We start from the raw sequence: 18,685 nt of genomic DNA, 5'->3' as shown, positions 1-18,685 counted from the left end.
GTGCTGGGTATGACCTGTTCTTTTGTTTCTTTAACTGTATGGTAGTGGGCTTGGGTAATGTAATGGAAATGGTAACTACTAGAGGTGGCTGTTTACATGGATCAGCCATAACATTAGTACCACCAGTCTAGTATTGAATAGGTCATCTGTTGTGATGCCACTGAAGTCATGGTCATGGACCCAGACTCCCAATGTTTTGTGTGGTTGTATTTGGCTCCAAAACATGAGAAACAGATTCTTTTAAGTTCTGTAAGTGGTGAAGTAGAACCTCCAGAAGCATCGATGAGCCTTGAGCATCCATGACCCTGTTGCTGGTTCATCGGTTGTCCCTCCTTGAAGCACTTTTGGTAGGTACTGACCACTGCATACTGGGAACACCCCACAAGACCTAGATGTTTTGGACGTGACCGTGTCAAGAGGAAGAAACCTTGAGAGGAGGAAGGACTCAAAAAGGGAAGCCATCCTCTGTTTGACATTGTATAAAATATATATGTGTTAAATATAAGATGAGGCAAATGTGACATAAAGCCATAACTGTGTGAAATGTGAAAACCCATTCAGGTCGACAGTCTAAGCACTGAGATGAGAATTAATCAATGTGAGGATCTGGAGCAGAACAGCATCGCAGCAGTGGAGAGCCAAGTCTGGCGGTACCGGAATAGAACAGTAGGATCAAGGCTCCTCAATACAGGTTCTGAAAACAAGAGAGTAAGGAAACACGAAGGGGTTAGGAAGATTACAGCAAAATATGGGGAGTTTATACAGCAGGCCAAGGCTGATCCAGAGAGTAGGCAAGCACCAGCACCCAACCACAAATAGACTGTCACCAACAGGGGGCAGAAGCATCAACAGTTTAGACATGCATGTGCCAATACCATGCATTTTTCTGATTGGCTGCCCTGTATTGTGCCTCATTTAAAAAGCTTGATGGAGATATGAATTATGTTGTAAATGTGTAATTTTTTGTGATGTCAGAAAGAGGCTGTTTCTGCAGCTTATATAAAGTTGCTAAATTCAGTACATAATTTTGTACAGCTTTTTTAGGCCCGAGGTGACATCCTACCTCCCATCTGATGAAACCTGATGCTGTTTTAAACTGGGAATAGTTGAATGCATTTGCAGAAGTGAAATGCGTGTTAACCATCTGCTGGGAACTACACTGTACAGCTCATTACACTCCCGTCACTGAGGGGAAGGTTGATTGCATATTCCTGCCATTTATTTTTATTCACTACCTGCACACACACCGAAGAAAATGAGCCAGAAAGACTCTGTTTACTGAACGGCTGCCTCAGAGTCGCGTCCTAAAGAGCCTCTAAATCCTTACACAGAATTTTTATTCATATGAATAAATATGAAACTCATAATAAAGGAAAAAAGGGTTTAAACCCTGTAGCTGCTTCTGTACACTGTGTAAATAATTCTGAATAAAAGGACCAATAGAAATGCTCTAATTTACATGGAATAAACTCATATTTTACTTCCATTCAAAGGGAATTTGTTTCTGCTGTAAAGTCCCCATTTTGGAGATGCATGTTTGTCATTGGCAGGGGAATATATATCATTTCATTTATTAATTAATTTCTTTTTTAAACTACTACCACGATGCACAGCTTCCACTGTAACAATGGACTAGTGGACTAATGGAAGGCTGGAAGGCTGGAAGGCTGTCATACTGCTCCTTATTTTCCTCATTGTTTAAACACGTGGTCACATGAACAGAGGAGTCCTAATTGTGTAAACAAATGTAGTAAAGAGTATTGACCACTAGAGGGCAGACGTGTCCATCATTGTGTTACCATGGGGCCTGACCCAGAAGCATCTCAGTGTTCAGGTCATCCTAACTGGTAGAGAGAGAGAGAGAGTATTCAGGGTGAGGCTCGCTCTACCATTGCATAATCATCTTTGAGCTTAAATACTTTAGGGAATGCCAGCCCGGATTGATTCTGCAGGCATGTAAGCTAAGTGCATTATTATAATATAGTAATATGTTTATTAATCTTATAATGTGCTTTTCTCTTCCATATGGATTAGAAGAGAATCCATAATGTTGAATAGGGTGTAAAGACCTGTCTGACGGACATCAAGACTATCATGATTAGTGTGTATCTTGTTGTTATTCGTGAAGATATAAGCTAGCCCTGTCTAAATACCAACAGCTGGCTGATGAATCTGAACCAACCCCTCAACAGAGCTTCTACAGAGGATTGGGCTCGTTTCTCCAGCCTGCTGTATGGGCTGAGTTGTATTAGAGTAGATTAGAACTGGTTATGGGGTTGAAATCTGATGATGGTCAGCTGCCACTGCTCTTTACTGTGTACTGTGACCAGTGCTGAGGCCATCAATTTGAGAGTAGGTCCAAGTCGTCAGGACAAAGGTAATAACGAATAATGGTCTGTTTCTCAGACGCGGATTAAGCCTAAGCTTAGACTAATTAGGATTTTAAAAAAGAATGAAACAGTACTGGTGCTGCACTGCTCCCCCCTAGCTCCCCCAACACACCGCCTCTCATCACCAGGCAGCCAACACGCTCTGAGGAAAGCTCCCCAGCTCCACCACACCAGTTAACAGACCCCTGTGCCGGCCAACATCGCTTAAGAGTAATTAGGGTAAAGAGCGCCATCTACCAATCTGGAGAGAACATGGTCAACTGTGTGCTCTCTCAGACTCGGCATAGCTCGGGATTTGAACTCACAACCCCTGCACCACAGTCGGAAAGAAAGTCCTAAACAGTCCTTTTAAAGTTTTCCTGAATTGTTGAGAAGATCTTGTGATGTCACAAACCCGGATACACTCATATCTGCCTGTTCGGCCCATTCAGGTTAGCCTGCACATCCTTGCTGAAGTTCTAAGCAGTGTTTCAGCGAGTGAGTCGCAATGCAGGGCAGCCAATCAGGACAGAGATCGTTTACATCAGTGGTTCTCAATCCTTTACACTGATCCCGGCACACCTGATCCAACCAATCAGCTAATTAACAAGCTCTTCCTAAGTTGAGGGTAGTGTGTTAGAGCTGGGATCTACTAAAATGTGTAGGACGGGAGCTTCTTCAGGACCAGGATTGGGAACCACTGCTCTACATGGATGAATTGTAAAGGCACTGTAACAAAACTAGCCAGTTAACTTCAGAAAATGATCATTTTAAATGAATTATTATTATTATTATTATGGTTATTTATTTGGGATACAGTTGGAAAATGATCAGGTTAAATTGAATTATGATATAAATATAATATTATAGACCCATAAGCCCAATCCTGCCTTTGTTCAATGACTGCCTTCATTAATAAGGAATCTCCTGTGTTTTTGTCTGTTGTGCAGCCCAGCCAAAAAAGGGTTAACCTATCCAGGAGGGAACCATTAATACCTCACTCCCATTGGTGGGCTGGGTGCCGGAGGTGGGCCGTAGGATATTATACAGGTTTTTCTCCTGCTCTGTCTGTCATGAAAGAATGACCAGCAGCTGTGATGCCACCGCCCACCAGCCTTCACTGGACTGATCGGCCATGGAGGCTGCTCGCCCCCTCCCTCCCTCCCTCCCTCCCTCCTTTCCACCCGCCTTCTTTCCCTCCACCACTGACTGACAGCTCAGATGAAGTCATGTGACCCTGGAGGATTTGCAGTGGGCATGCTCTGTGCGATCCATTCTCCTCCCCTCCTCCCGCCCTGTCTCTGCTGCGCTGTCACTCCCTCCTTTCATCCCTGCCTGAGAGGAGGATGCTTGTTATTGTACAGCATCTCAGCCCTGCAGCCTGCGCCTGCGCCTGCGCCTGCGAGCACTGTTGCTGTTCTCACTGCTTACTGCTGCTGCTTACTGCTGCTGCTGCTGCTGCTGCTGAATGAATGGCCATTGTGGCTTTCCCCCACATTAAGGCTTCCAAGCTGACCATCCAAGCTTCACCTTCATCTTTTGTGGACATACTGAAGACGGGCGGTCTCAAGCATCAAATGTCAAGCAGCAAGAGGAGGCTGTAGCAGGTGGCTGGTGAGTATTCACTCACTCATGGTTCATGGTTATGAATGGTGCTTGCGTCTGTTGATGTAGCTCGTCTCGGGGCTATTCTGCGTGTGTTTGGGTAAGCAGCACTGAAATGGCCAGATGTCAGCAGCTCCATGTGCTACTGCCGTTCTGGCTCTGCTTTGATGATGTGTGTGCGCTCCATGCTGAATCCACAGGGTCGGCTGTTTGAGGATGCAGATGAATATGTGAATATTTGATGTGCACTGGAATTAAGGACATGGAGAATGTGTCCTGTGGTGCTCTAATTGCGTACCCATCTAAAAGTTGGAATCACCCTATCGGACCTAACGCCCCACATCATATCTGAAATAAAATATAGGGTCCTACATGGTTCTCAGCTAGGATGTACAGTAAACTCTCCAGTGGGTTTAGAACCTTTACCTTAATGAGGTGCTTTAATCCTAAACCCTGTCGGACCTAATAGCTCACCCTGGTTTTGGTTAGAACATAGAGTTCTCTATGTAATCGAACCATTAACATTAATCAGAGCGTCTCACCCCTTAAAACATATGAGGTTCCCAAGTGTTTTTTGGTTGGAACATAGAGTACCGAGATTTATTTATTTATCTGGAACAGAACCATTACCTGATCTATCAGACCTAATGTCTCACAGTCTTTTGGACATGCAGTTCTCACAAACTGTACAATGGGTATAGAACCTTATTACCTTATTGAGGTTCTTTAATCTTTTATCAGACATAATGTCTCATCCTCAAAAAATAGAGGTTCCTAAGTTGTTCTAGGATACATATTTATCAGGTATAGAACCATAACTTTATACTGAGGTTCTTTAATATTGAATCCTATCAGACATAATGTCTCATCCCCAAAAAATAGAGGTTCCTAAATTGTTCAGTTCTAAGATATATACTTATCTAGGTCTGAGACATTAGGTCTGATAGCATTCAATATGAAAGAACCTCAGTATAAGGTAAAGGTTCTATACCAAAGTCTAACGTCTCAGACCTAACGTCTCAGACCTAACGTCTCAGACCTAACGTCTCAGGTTCCTACACGGTTCCTGGCTTGGTTGTGCAGTTCTAGGAAAACTCTTTAATGGGTATAGACCCTTTACTTAATGCTCCACATGTGGAAACAGTTCTATCCTGTTAGATATTTTTTCTAGAACTCTGTGTTCTAACCAAGAACAGTTTAGGACTGTATGGACAAAAGTATTGGGACACCTGCTCATTCTTTTCAGTCTCTTCTAAAATCAATGGTATTAAAAAAGAGCTGATCCTGCCTTTGTTGGAGTAACTGTCTCTACTGTCCAGGGAATAAGACTTTCTTCTAGGTTTTGGAGGAGCATTGCTGTGAGGATTTGATTGATTGTATTCAGCGACAAGAGTGTTAAAGAGGTTAGGATGTTGGATTGATGGTTACCACCCTGTCTCAACTCAAACTCCAAAACTCATCCCATTCAAAAGTACTGGATGGAGCTCCTCCACCATCATTCCAGAGAACACAGTTCTTCCACTGCTCCACAGCTCCTCAATGCTGCAGGGCTTTATACCCCTCTACTAGCCCACGCCTGGCATTAGGCAGCATGGTGCCAATAGGTTCATCTTTTTTCTGCACCAGTCCTATTCTATTGGCAGTACTTCTCTACAGGGACTAGACAAGCTGTGTGAGTGTGTGTCAGCAATGGGTGCAACCCAAAGTAGCAGAAAGCTGAATTAGGGGTGTCCACAAACATTTGGACACTTAGTGTATGTTATGTAACCCACATGCAGTGTGTTGCCTGCAGTTCTGGACGTTGGTGTAACTGGATTGACCAGTAGGACGGGTTGTGTTCTTTTAAAGATTCACGCTGTCTGTGTCTGTCACTGATTACAGATGCTGGGACAGAACCAAATGTACCCCTTGCTCGTCCCCCCGGAGTGCCACCACCTGTCTCTCTCTTGCTCTCTCGCTCTGTATGCCCTGTTTGTTTGATTCATGCGGCTGCTCAGAGCAGCGCAGCGTCGTCCGGCATGCCAAATACACCAGTTGCAGGACTCGTCCGAGCTGCAGCACGGCTCAAGCACACTTTCATTTTGAGGATAAGCTGAGCTGACTTCAACAGATGAGCTGTTTAGCGGATTCCTCCAGTGTGTGTGTGTGTGTGTGTGTGGGGGGGGGGGGTTGGGATTGGAGTGGGGGTGGGTGGGTGTTTAGGTTGACATAATCTCCGTCAGGATAAATACAGGGAAGCACTAATACAATTAACCCCCTAATTTTACACATTTCACACACTTTACAGGGTGTTAATGTTGGTACTTCAAACAGTGGATTGGATTCAGGGCAAACACTGTGTGAGCGGATGTGTCTGTTTGTTTTTCTGCCTTTGTGGGTGCTAGAGGATACTGGAAAATGTCTGATTTGCTCAGAAGAAGACGGGAGAAGACAGCAGAAGACAGTAGAAGACAGCAGAAGACGGTAGAAGACAGTAGAAGATGGTAGAAGACAGTAGAAGACAGTAGAAGACGACAGAAGACGGTAGAAGATGGTAGAAGACAGTAGAAGACATTAGAAGACCGTTGAAGATCGCAAAAGACAGCAGAAGACTGCAGAAGACAGTAGAAGACATTAGAAGACCGTTAAAGATAGTAGAAGACAGTAGAAGACCGCAGAAAACAGTAGAAGACAGTAGAAGACCATTGAAGACTGTGGAAGACAGTGGAAGACCACAGAAGACTGCAGAAGACAGTAGAAGATAGTAGAAGACAGTAGAAGACCTCAGAAGACAGTAGAAGACTGTTAAAGATAGTAGAAGACCTCAGAAGACAGTAGAAGACTGTTAAAGATAATAGAAGACAGTAGAAGATGGTAGAAGACAGTAGAAGACGGTAGAAGACAGTAGAAGACCTCAGAAGACTGTTAAAGATGGTAGAAGATGGTAGAAGACAGTAGAAGTGGTAGAACACTGTTAAAGATAGTAGAAGACAGTAAAAGACCGCAGAAGACAGTAGAAGATGGTAGAAGGCGGTAGAAGACAATAGAAGACGGTAACACAGTGTGGAGACAGTGTGAGCGTGTTCTGTCATAGAGGCACACTGGTGACCTGTCTCGGCCGCCCCACGCTTCAGCTCTTCTGTTTTTGAGAGCTGTTGTCTTTGTCTCGCATTGGCTGCAGTGTGTGGAGACTGTAGTGAAGAAAAGCTGCATGTGTGTTTTCAGGTGTGTGTAGGCTTTGTGTGTGTGTGTCTGTGTGTGGCTAAGGAATCTTTTTCATCATCATCCTCTTCGTCGTCGTCGTTCAGGCGCAGTAGCAGTATGTGGAACGTCTTATTCAGAACCACTAGGGCTGAACAGTACTGCAATTAACTCAGACAGGGTTTTTGATAAATATGGCAACAGAGTTGTTAGTGTTTACCAAATTATCCATCACCTCCAGCAGTGAAAAAGGGTGTGTATTATTTTAAGCATCTGCCAAATTCAGACATTAGGATGTAAACAAAGTCATTCAGACTGCTCCGCAGCTCCATGCTGGGGGGGCTTCTTATGGTAACCAATAGCTACGTGGTTCCAGTAGGTTCATGTTCATCTGCTCCAGTGAGTCCTATTCTATTTATTCTACTGGCAGGTCTTCTCTACAGGGACGAGACAAGCCGTGTGTATATGTGCATTTGCACATCTGTGTCAGCAATGGGTGCAACCTAAAGTAGCTGAAAGCTGAATTGTAGCGTCCAGCGTCTCCGAGGTTCGCGCAGGTGCCCAGGCCCTCTCTGAATGTGGCGTTGTCGCTGCCGAGGGATCAGACAGAATACTGAACAGCGGCTCAGCGATTTCAGATCCGAGCGGAGATCAGAGCGTCTGCAGAGCCGGGCAGAAATAACCAGCACTGCATGTTCCCGTTCACGCTCGCGTTTCGCCCCACTCCCACCATTAGTGTGTGCTGCACTGACACATGGCTGTCACATCACATCAGGCCGCTTGTGTCACTGCAGTGCTCAGCCGTGACGTCAGAATAATCATGATACAGAGCGACTTCTTACATAAGCCCCCCCCCACCACCCAAAAAACAAAAAATGATGACACAATGCGAACTAGATAGATGGTCAGCCGTGAGTTTAGAGCATTACAGCTAAGACTAAAAGCTGATGCAGTGTTCAGAGCTTTAGTACGTTTATTATTTACCACCAACTTCACTGCAGGTGTGTAGAGACTCAGACTCAGCACAGAGTGGGCGTTTGTGCACCCCGGTCACAATTTCTGCTCCTCTAAATAGCTAAGCAAGCAGAATTTTACCTGATTTGAATATTTTCAGAAAATATTTTTAATTCATATTTTAAGCAAGATTACTTTATCTCTATATTTCTACTGTTTCAGAATAACAAAAAATGAAAAACCTTGAATGATCAGTACAGGTCTAAAAAATATCAATATATCAAAGGATCACGATGTTATATTTTGCAGTACTGTATCGATTCTCAAAAACATGGTATTGATTATTAATAAATAGTTTAAGATTAAAGTGAACATTAGTGGCAGACAGTGGTTCATTTAGTGTTGTTTTTAAGCCCTGACCACTAGAGGGCAGTGTTGTGCTCTGTCTTCAGATCCCACTCTTCTGATTGGATTTTATGCAAATAAGTTTTATATTGTGACTGGAGATAAAGTAATCTAGCATAAATATAAAATACAAATATTTGATAAAAATGTAAACATCATGGCTACAATTTGATCACCGGGTTCTTGCCAACGCACAGCCCTGAAATATCGTAACTCCCCCCTAGGTGAGTAAGAATTTAATGAAGAGGTCTCTTCCACAAAGGTGATATTAGTGTTGCTGCACAGTAGAACAGTGCTCCAGCAGTCCAGAGTCTGACCAATCTCCTTGATGGTCTTTTGCAGACTATGAAGGTTTTCTTGGTCTTCTAGACCTCAGCTTGACCCCAGCTGTTCATGTTAGCTGCCATTTCTTAGCTGCATTACAATCTAGGGTAACACCTACCTTGGTTCTGGTTATTTGAGAGCTCAAGACTCTTGGGGTGCCCAAACATTTGCATGGTCAGACACTCACTTGTCATTCATTTTCTACTTACTAAACTAATCAAAGAAACAAAACGTGATGTCTATGTATACATAATTTAATTAAACATGGATGGAGTTTCTTCGTAGAACCTTGTAGAACAGTGAATGGTTCTGGTTCTGCCATCTCCACATTCGTCAGTCTGCAACATGGCGCCACACTGATTTGGCCCATTTCATTTAGCCTAGCTCAGTTGGGTGGGAGGTAATAAGCTGGAGCCTATTTACCATGAGCCTGCCTGCGTCTACTGTATGCTAATTCAGCTGTGCCGTGTGCCGCTGTCCTTCAACATACGCTTAATTAAATGTAATTATGCATGGATGGCGACCAGCACTGGGCTAAACGGGCTCCAGTCGCCTGTTTGTGGCTAAGCGAACGTCCTTTGTATGTAGGTTGATGTATGCACGACGGCACGAAGAGCCGAAGATTAAGAGGTTAATCTTATGAGCTGTTCACCTTAACCACGAGGCCGGGCCTCACCCGCAACGTTTCCACGGCAACCCATCAAATCACCTACACCAGAACGACCGGGGACATCATCTGGAAATGGAAGGACAAAGGAAGAGGGAGATGGAGGAAGATGGGGTAGCGTGTGCAGATGGAAATGAGGGGGTGAAACTGGGAGATAAAGGATGAGAGGGTGATGAGGTGAAGAGATAGCTTCCCTCAAGGCCGGTCGCTGCACCCACTCAGGACCTCGACTATTCGAGTATTCGCTGGCAGATCTGTTATTAATTCGTTATTACAGGCGCATCTAACCGTGTGTTTCGTAAACAAACACCAAGCCTGACAGTCCCTCTTATGAGGAAAAACAGCTCGACTCCCCCGGGTTGTTTTGTGTGGGGAGAGTCTGTGCGACTGCCAGAAGACATGCCAAGTCTACAGCAGACTGCCTTACAGTCCTGGGTTAACTCTTTCAGCTCCACGTCTGTGCGTTCAAGTCTGCACCAGTTCCACACCAGTGGGAGATGAGGAACGCTAAGAGCTTGAGCTTTAATTAAGGACCAATATAATTAACCAATATGAACATTTAGTGACCAGTGCCAGTAATAACATAAGATAAGAGGCTTTTATTGTCATTGCACAGTGTTCAACAAAACTGAGGAGCAATCCAATGGTGCTTATATATATTATATATAATTATATTATATATATATAATATAATATATAATATATTATATTATATAAATAAAGAATATATGTATCAAACAAACAAAAAGTAGAAATATAAGCAAAAGTTCTATACATAGTAAGAAAATATTCATATTCATAATGCTAATAATAAGTGATAATACTGGCCAAAGTGATTATATATATATATATATATATATATATATATATATATATATATATATATATATACAGTCATGCCCGAAAGTATTCATACCCCTGTCAAAGTTTGACTTAAATTTACTTTTATTTAACCAGAAATTATATTTTTGCCTGGAAATGACACAGGCATCTCCCAGGAGATAACACGATGATGTACAAGAGGCATCATTGTGGGAAAAAATATTTCTCAGCTTTTATACACATTTGAACAAAAAGTGGCATGTCCAAAATTATTCATACCCTTCTCAATAATTAATAGAAAAGCCTTTATTGGCTATTACAGCAATCAAACGCTTCCTGTAATTGCTGACCAGCTTTTTGCATGTCTCCACTGGTATTTTTGCCCATTCATCTTTAGTGATGAGCTCCAACTCTTTGAGGTTCGAGGGTCTCCTTGCCATCACCCTGATCTTTAGCTCCCTCCACAGATTCTCAATTGGATTCAAGTCAGGACTCTGGCTGGGCCACTGCAAAACATTAATGTTTTTGTCTGCTAACCATTTCTTCACCACTTTGGCTGTGTGTTTTGGGTCGTTGTCGTGCTGAAATGTCCACCGGTTCCCAAGGCCAAGTTTCTCTGCAGACTGCCTGATGTTGTTGTTGAGAATCTTGATGTATTGCTCTTTTTTCATGGTGCCATTTACTGCGATCAAGTTCCCTGGTCCATTGGCTGAAAAACACCCCCAAAACATTAGGTTCCCACCACCATGTTTGACAGTGGGGATGGTGTTCTTAGGGTTGAAGGCTTCTCCTTTTTTATGCCAAATGGTGCACACATCATTGTGGCCAAACAATTCAATTTTTGTTTCATCTGACCATAAAACAGAACACCAGAAGTCTTCTTCTTTGTCCAGATGAGCATTTGCAAAGGTCAAGCGGGCTTTTGTGTGCCTTTTCTGGAGAAGTGGTGTCCTCCTTGGCCTGCGTCCAGGGAACCCAGCAGTGTACAGTGTCCGTTGAACTGTCTGCCTTGAGATGTCGCCACCAGCAGAGTCCAGATTCACCAGGATGGCCTTGGTGGTGATCCTTGGATTTTTCTTCACCTCTCTCACTATTCTCCTGGCCAGCACAGGTGTCACTTTTGGCTTCCGACCACATCTTCTGAGATTTTCCACAGTGCGGAACTTCTTGTATTTTTTAATAATACTTTGCACTGTAGCCACTGGAACTTGAAAACATTTTGATATGGCTTTATAGCCCTTTCCTGACTTGTGAGCGGCCACAATGCACAGCCGCAGGTCCTTAGTGAGCTCCTTTGTCTTAGCCATGACTGTCCACAAACCAACTGCAGAGAGCTGCTGTTTTTCTCCTGTTGAGTTGATTAAAACAGCTGTTCCCAATGAATCAGGGTAATTAGGATGCTTTAAAACAGCTTGGACTATTTGGAATGGTATAGAACTTTGGATTTTCCCATATACTGTGACAGTTTTCAAAGGGTATGAATAATTTTGGACATGCAACTTTTTGTTCAAATGTGTATAAAAGCTGAGAAATACTTTTTCCCACAATGATGCCTCTTGTACATCATCGTGTTATCTCCTGGGAGATGCCTGTGTCGTTTCAAGGCAAAAATATAACTTCTGGTTAAATAAAAGTAAATTTAAGTCAAACTTTGCCAGGGGTATGAATACTTTCGGGCATGACTGTATATATATATATATATATATATTAAAATGCACACTTGTATTTAATTATTCTTCTTAAACCAACCAAATATTCTTTTGGAAGATTTGTACTTTACTCAGGTTTTACTAAAATACGTTCTTGTAAATATAAAATTCCATATATGTTACTTCTTACATTTTAATTTTGACCTTCAATGGTACTTTTTTACAAATCACAAAAGCTGGGAGATTGCTGTATTGTTCTCCTACCGGTTCCTGCACATCGCTTCATTTATTATTTTCCAATCAACATCCAGTGCAAAATGAAACTACACTAATTCATCTCAGTGGAGAAAGCTGTATTGCCCATTTCTTAGCAATTATTTAATAACATTAGTAGCAACACACTACTGCCATCATAAACACTCATAAACTATATTATATTTAAGCAAGTTAGCCTACAGTACTAGACCAAAGTGGCTTTATGGTAAAAAAAAAAAAAGGTTTAAAACTAAAGCCAAAGCTCAATTAATGGGATTAATAGGATATTGTTGTTAATGTTAATAAAGTTATTTTGAATACATTCTGATAAATAAACTATTACTATATAATATTTTCTAATATTATAATCTTTAGTTATATAAATATAATGTTTATCCTGTTTTTTTTTTATTTTATTTACATTTAGAATCAAGTTAGAACTGTTTAAATTTTACCGAAATTTCAAATGATAATTTACTTTGAAAAAGCAGCTACTTTAAAGCAGCGTTATTATTTATAGCTTACAGTTCAGCGTTGTTAATTTGATCACTTCACAGTTACTTTTTACTCGTATCCACCCGAGCATTTAGAAAAGTAGATGCTTCTTTACTTTCACAGAAGTGAATCCGATTTGGACACAGTGCCTGTACGTCCACCTACTGAAACCGCTCTTCATCTGTTCTAGTCATGTAACTGCTGAAATACTGGATGGGACCTCGTTTTTATCTCCTTCATGGATCACATGGCAGATGCCTTGTCTGGTGGCCTGGATCCCTCACCTAATCCACCAGCGGTCAGTCATTAGGTAGGCCATGAGGGACACCAAGGACTGTCTCTGACTGACGTTTAACATTACTGCCATGACAACGGCAGCTTTTGGCATAAGAGCCCAGGAATCACCCACTGTGTTTGGATATGCAAATGAGAAATGATTTCTGACGGGCTCATTAATATGGGGGCCAATCTGGGAGCGAATCACAGTTAAAAGTGTCCTGATAGAAAAGCATGCTGGTCTTTATAATACTTACAGACTTAAGACTCGGAGCTCTCGCTGTTTGTTTGCCCGTTGTGGGCAGAAGACAGCAAGTCATTGATCGCCTCCTTGGAGAAAAGAATCATACAATCGTCTCTTTGAGTTTCTGTTTTCTTAAAGCTGAGCATAAATCTGCATCGTGAAAACTGCACTGTGACGGACGTCCACTGGCACTGTTGACTCCATTATTCAGAATAACTGGAGCTGAATGGCGGCTCATACGACTTTTCATTGTCTTACGGGTTTCCATTAAATTCACTGTTTTGATTTGAGCCCCCCTTCTAAAAGCAGCCATGAAATCAGAAGATCCCCTCTATTACTGGACCTTCATTTTAAACCTAAATCCAGTATCCAATCTGGACCCACGTTATCATATTCAGAACACAGAGTCAACACAGGCTGTGCTCCCATTAGCATATCAATGGTACAGTGGTACTGCAGTGCTTCACCCCCTGTGGACCAGCACACGAGAGTGAGTCTGAGCCAGACTCCTGGGCGCCCAAGCATCTCTCCCTCAGGACCAATTAGACAGGTTCTTCATGTAAACTGTTCCTCAGTGATCGCCCTCCACAGCTGCTGCTCCTCTCCACACCCAATTGTACTTTCAGCACTGGGCTTGGCGGATGAAGTAGATTAGTGTTTACCAAGTCCAGGCTTTGAAGCCCACCTGGACTCCACATGGAGGTTTGGGTTTTCTATGAACCGTGAGGGTGGCATTTGTGCAAAGTAGACTGTGGCAGGAGCTCCACAAAGATTCCATAGAAGAACCACTTTTGGTTCCCTGAACCTGTAGCCTAGTTCTCAGATCAGTCCTCAGGAACCCTCTAACTTACTCTATACTTATTTGTAGAGGGCCTGTCTGGGGAAGAGGGCAGGGGGACTTGGTACCAGTTGAGCCTTCTTTTGGACTTCTTTTGGACCCTCTAACTTACTCTATACTTATTTGTAGTGAGTTGGACCTGATGCTGGGGCCTGTCTGGGGAGGAGGGGGTGGGTGTGGTACCAGTTGAGCCTTCTTATGGACTTTTGCACAACAAGGCCAACAGTGAACCTTACTGTTGATCTTGGGAAGAGATTGTCATGGTTTGTTTGGTCTGTTCCTGAAATGAAAATTTTAGCTCTTCTAGTTTTGTTGGATGCGCTATAGTTTGAGAATCTCAGGCTTTTTAAGGCCACCCGATAATGATCAAGTTCTTCATGAGTTGAGACATCAGGGGTGTCAGAGCAGGGAAAACACTTTGGGCCTCCAGGCCTGGAAAACTCTGAAGAAGATTAAAAAGCTGTCTTGTCTTGTGTGACAGTGAAGATAATGGAGCGTTGGGCTAAAAGGCAGTGTGAGTGCATGCGTACCTAAGTAGCTGCACATTGATGTGAATCTCCTCTGACTCGTGTGCGATAAAAGAGTGATGGAAGCGTAATTATGTGCCTTTATTTAATCATAGCTCATCACAATCTGTCAGCGCTCAGCCCGAACTCTAACGGGTCCTAGCGTCCCGCACAGCATCGTTACTCAACCTTCTAGAGTGCCACATTCCCTTTCCACATCACTGCAACCCTCCACAGCGATCCAGACTTAATTGGGTGGGCCAGCCATTTCTGGCACTGTTCGACTCCAGTGATTGGTGGCTCAGCCGATTAGCGAACTGGGTCGTCTTTGAAGAAAATCCAAAGTCCCCAAAGTTGCCAAAGTCTCTGAAGCATGCATGATGAATGAATCAAGATGAGAAAGTCTCTGAAATGTGTTTTGAAATCTATGAAAGAGACCAACAAGCAGATTAGGTCTTTAAGTGTCCAGCGCTGGCACTGTGAACCTGATAACAGAACAGCGAGTTCCTTCAAGTAGCACGTTCATCTTGAAAAGGCCGCTAATATCTTGTTTTGTGAAAAGATGAATGGAGTTTCATTAAACGCAGCGGAGAGTTCTGATTAACTCAGGCATAATTCATTAGTTAAATATGTGTAATGGTGCTGGTTTGGCCATTATGCTAAAATGCCTTCAGGCTAGACTACAGGTTTGGAAGGAGTGCTTTGTTAATTGGAGCTGAAAACAGAAAGGCCTCCTCCCCACCCTGTCTCGACACAAAGTTTGGGCAATATGGCAGGAGTTGAACCCCTGATTTGTGCCATAGGCATATCCAACACCAGCAGAAAGGATGAAAATCATACCTCAGCTAATCAGCCAATTCCACATCAGCAGCACACAGTTTATCGTTTTTACTTCAAATAAAAAAGACATTGTTTAGTTTTACTGAATAATACGCAGTAAAGTGTCATGCTGGACGATATGACCTCAAATCAGGATTGCTAATAATTAAACACTTTACCTCGATTATGATTAATGGTCGATTATAAAAGCAGCTTGAGTTGGCTCTGTTGGCTCTGGGTTTGAGTTCCTCCTAGTTCCTGGAAGGGGTGGAGTCATGTGACTATGCTTGCAGTAGGTGGTTTTTAAGGGGAGAGTATATGAACACACACAGTAGGACAAATAAGAACAACATTAAAATCTATAAATAATTATTATAAATGATGCTAATGACGGTTCTAAATTTCGGTTTTGATCCATTTTCAATTCACGGCCCTAATAAAACATCCACATCCACCCAAGGATTTTTATGTTTCAGATGCTGGTAATTAGCGCTGATAGTCACACTAACAGAGCTGATACTGCAGCACAGCTACAGAGGCTGGGCTACTCAAACACTGCCCAAAAACGAAACCAGCGAAACAACCGACGGTCTGGAATGAGGTTTAAATATTGGTCCTGGAATTGGGCATGCGCATACGGGCAGCGTGTAGTCATTCCCCATGGGCTACCCACACTTAGGTATGCAGTTGGATTTTATAGAATGGGTGGCTGCTGGGCCTCAGTGTTGAAGGCTGTAAGAGCAAGTGACCACTCATGCACTACTGCAGTTAAGCCATCAGCTTTTGTGAATAATGTAGTTGTTGATATGTGAGTTATTAAAAGTCTACAGAATTAACTGGATATGTTTATTTAGGTTTAGTTGGACGTATCTCTCTCCTCGTTTCTCTGCACTGTTCATTCTTGGTGGCACCTTTGAGGATTTTGATGTTGGGAAATATGTAGAAGAGGAAAATAAGTGCTAATCAAGTGGTTTGAGGAAGTCCTCAAGGACCGACGATAACCTACACAATACTGACCCATACAGAACCCACCCATACAGTGTGACATCCCACCTCTCATCCTAACACTTCCAGCACAGAGATCTGGGCCTGAACCTGCACACCCAGTCTTCTCTCTTCTCCTTTCTCCTGCTAATAGCATTGCATGTTCATGATCTTGTCTGGTCCTCAGGGACTCATTCTATGCCATCTGTTAATGGATCACTCCTCTTTCTCCTCCTCTTTTCCTCCCCCACCTTCTGTTTCGGAGGCTGTCTGTTGGCCGAGCTCCAGAGCAAGTTGAGCTTGGACCGATGGCAGAGCTGATGGCCTTTGCCTGGACAACCTGCGAGGTGTGCTCTGACCTAGTGGAGCTTCTTAAAGCCCAGATTATTCCCTAGATTAAAGGCAGCCTTCCTGGGGCGCTGTGCCTCTCGCTGCTTTACTGGATAACACTCGCTCTGCTTCCTCTTTGGATTTAAAGGACTTGGCATGTGCTGATTTCTGGTATCACTGCTGGTTTGTTTGTTTTCAGGCGTTCTGAGCTCCGCTGTTGATGAAGCAGTTAATGCAGTAATGATGCAGTTCGAGCCTCGGGGCCTCATTGAGGATAATCTTTCTCTTTTCTTCGCTTTCCCTCAGGTTATATCCTGATGACCTGATTTACAAGCTTCAGATTATTTGCTGCCACTATTAACGTGAGCATGTGGAGTATTTAATCTCTCGGTTTAATCTTTCCCCGGAGCTCTTCCTGTCTGCGCTGGCCGCAAAAGTGCCAGAAATCAAGACTGTCCAGCGTGAATCGCATAGCCAAACAAAACAAAGACCTGAAAGGCTTCGGACTGACGTTTTGGGGCCTTATATAATAGTCTGCAGGCTTGTAGACAGGTTCTTTGTGCTGATGCTGTTCTAATGATGCTTTCCGATCAGTCTGATGCCGTCTAATGAACAGCTGAACACTCACACACTAAGGTGGTTTACTCATTATTCTCTGGTGTTGGAAGTTTGTGATAACACTTTTGGCCCGCTGACGGGACATAGGCTGTTTAAGGGGTTAAATGGGTTGTGGCATCACATGAACGGATGACCAATCAGTTGTTAGCTCTGTCAATACGCCTGCAAAGGTAAATCGGTTCCTTTGACAACGATTGTACAAACTAGGCCACAGGAACTAGTAGCAACAATCCTCATGGTCCCTCTCACTAAAGCATCACAATGCCTCCCCAACCTCTTATACATCAGCTAATCCTAATCCCCCAGCGGCACGGACACAAGTCAAGCCTCAAAACCAGGAGCAGAGGGATTACAGCAATGAAAAAAGGCTTCAAATGGCCTACGCTGAAGTCCCTTTCAAGTGAATACAAGATTTGGACAAAAGTATTGGGACGCCTGCTCATTCAATGTTTCTTCTGAAATCAAGAGTATTCAAAAGAGCTTATAGTTGTTGGAGTAAATGTCTCTACTGTCTAGTGCGTTCTACTAGATTTTGGAGGAGCATTGCTGTGAGTATTTGATTGCATTCAGTGACAGTGAGAGCGTTAGGGAAGTCAGGATGTTGGATGATCATCACGCGAACTCATCCCAAAAGTACTGGATGGAGCTCCTCCACCATCATTCCAGAGAACACAGTTCCTCCACTGCTCCACAGCTCAATGCTGGGGGGCTTTATACCCCTCTAGTCCACGCCTGGCATTAGGCAGCATGGTGCCAATAGGTTGATCATGTTTATCTTCTCCAGAGAGTCCTATTCTATTGGTAGTACTTCTCTACAGGGTCTTTTTAAAGGACATTAGCACACCTGAATGCATTTGTTAGAATTAGATTTGGTGTCTGCAAATATGTGGACATGTTGTAAACGTGTTCAGCTGCTTTACTAGGCAGATTCCATCTATTTCTGTGCTGTGCAAAATTAGACCAAGAAGCCAGAAGCGTTTTTGGTTGCAGTTCTCCGGAACATGTTTGTTTGGGTGTCTGGAGATGTCTGCTGTTGTGGACGGGGAGATGTGTCCCTGAGAGCAAGTGTGTGAAATGACACATCTCCTCTGAGTCACCAGGCTTTTTACAGCCACGCTTCGCTCAATGATTTCGCTTGTTTGCGGCGCCCGCGGGCCAACAGGCAGCCTGCTCTGGGGGGCAGGGAGACGGTGACATTGCCAGAACAAGGGCTGGGTGGCATGTGACTTCTGTTGGGTTTGAGAGTCAAACAGAACTGCAGCTGATCTATAAATATCACTTAATTAATAAAATAATATATAATTTGTGGAAATTGTCAAAAAGCACCAATCACTCATCAGTCCAT

At 43.2% G+C, this 18,685-nt stretch overlaps 1 protein-coding gene across 2 annotated transcripts in view; it reads left to right on the top strand.

Moving 5' to 3' along the window:
- Positions 1-3,726: 3,726 nt before the first annotated feature.
- Positions 3,727-18,685, top strand: part of plekha6 (pleckstrin homology domain containing, family A member 6) — a 153,222-nt gene continuing 138,263 nt past the window's right edge. The window contains exon 1 of one of the 2 annotated variants that reach the window (XM_072665527.1): positions 3,727-3,983. The gene's annotated coding sequence lies outside the window, so the exon portion shown is untranslated. The remainder of the gene's footprint in view (positions 3,984-18,685) is intronic. The other variant, XM_072665526.1, reaches the window with a different exon arrangement.

Source organism: Salminus brasiliensis, chromosome 21, assembly GCF_030463535.1.
Source record: "Salminus brasiliensis chromosome 21, fSalBra1.hap2, whole genome shotgun sequence".
Taxonomy (NCBI): Eukaryota; Metazoa; Chordata; class Actinopteri; order Characiformes; family Bryconidae; genus Salminus; species Salminus brasiliensis.
The sequence above is the reverse complement of the archived record's forward strand: the minus strand, read 5'-3'. Positions and strand labels throughout refer to the sequence as shown.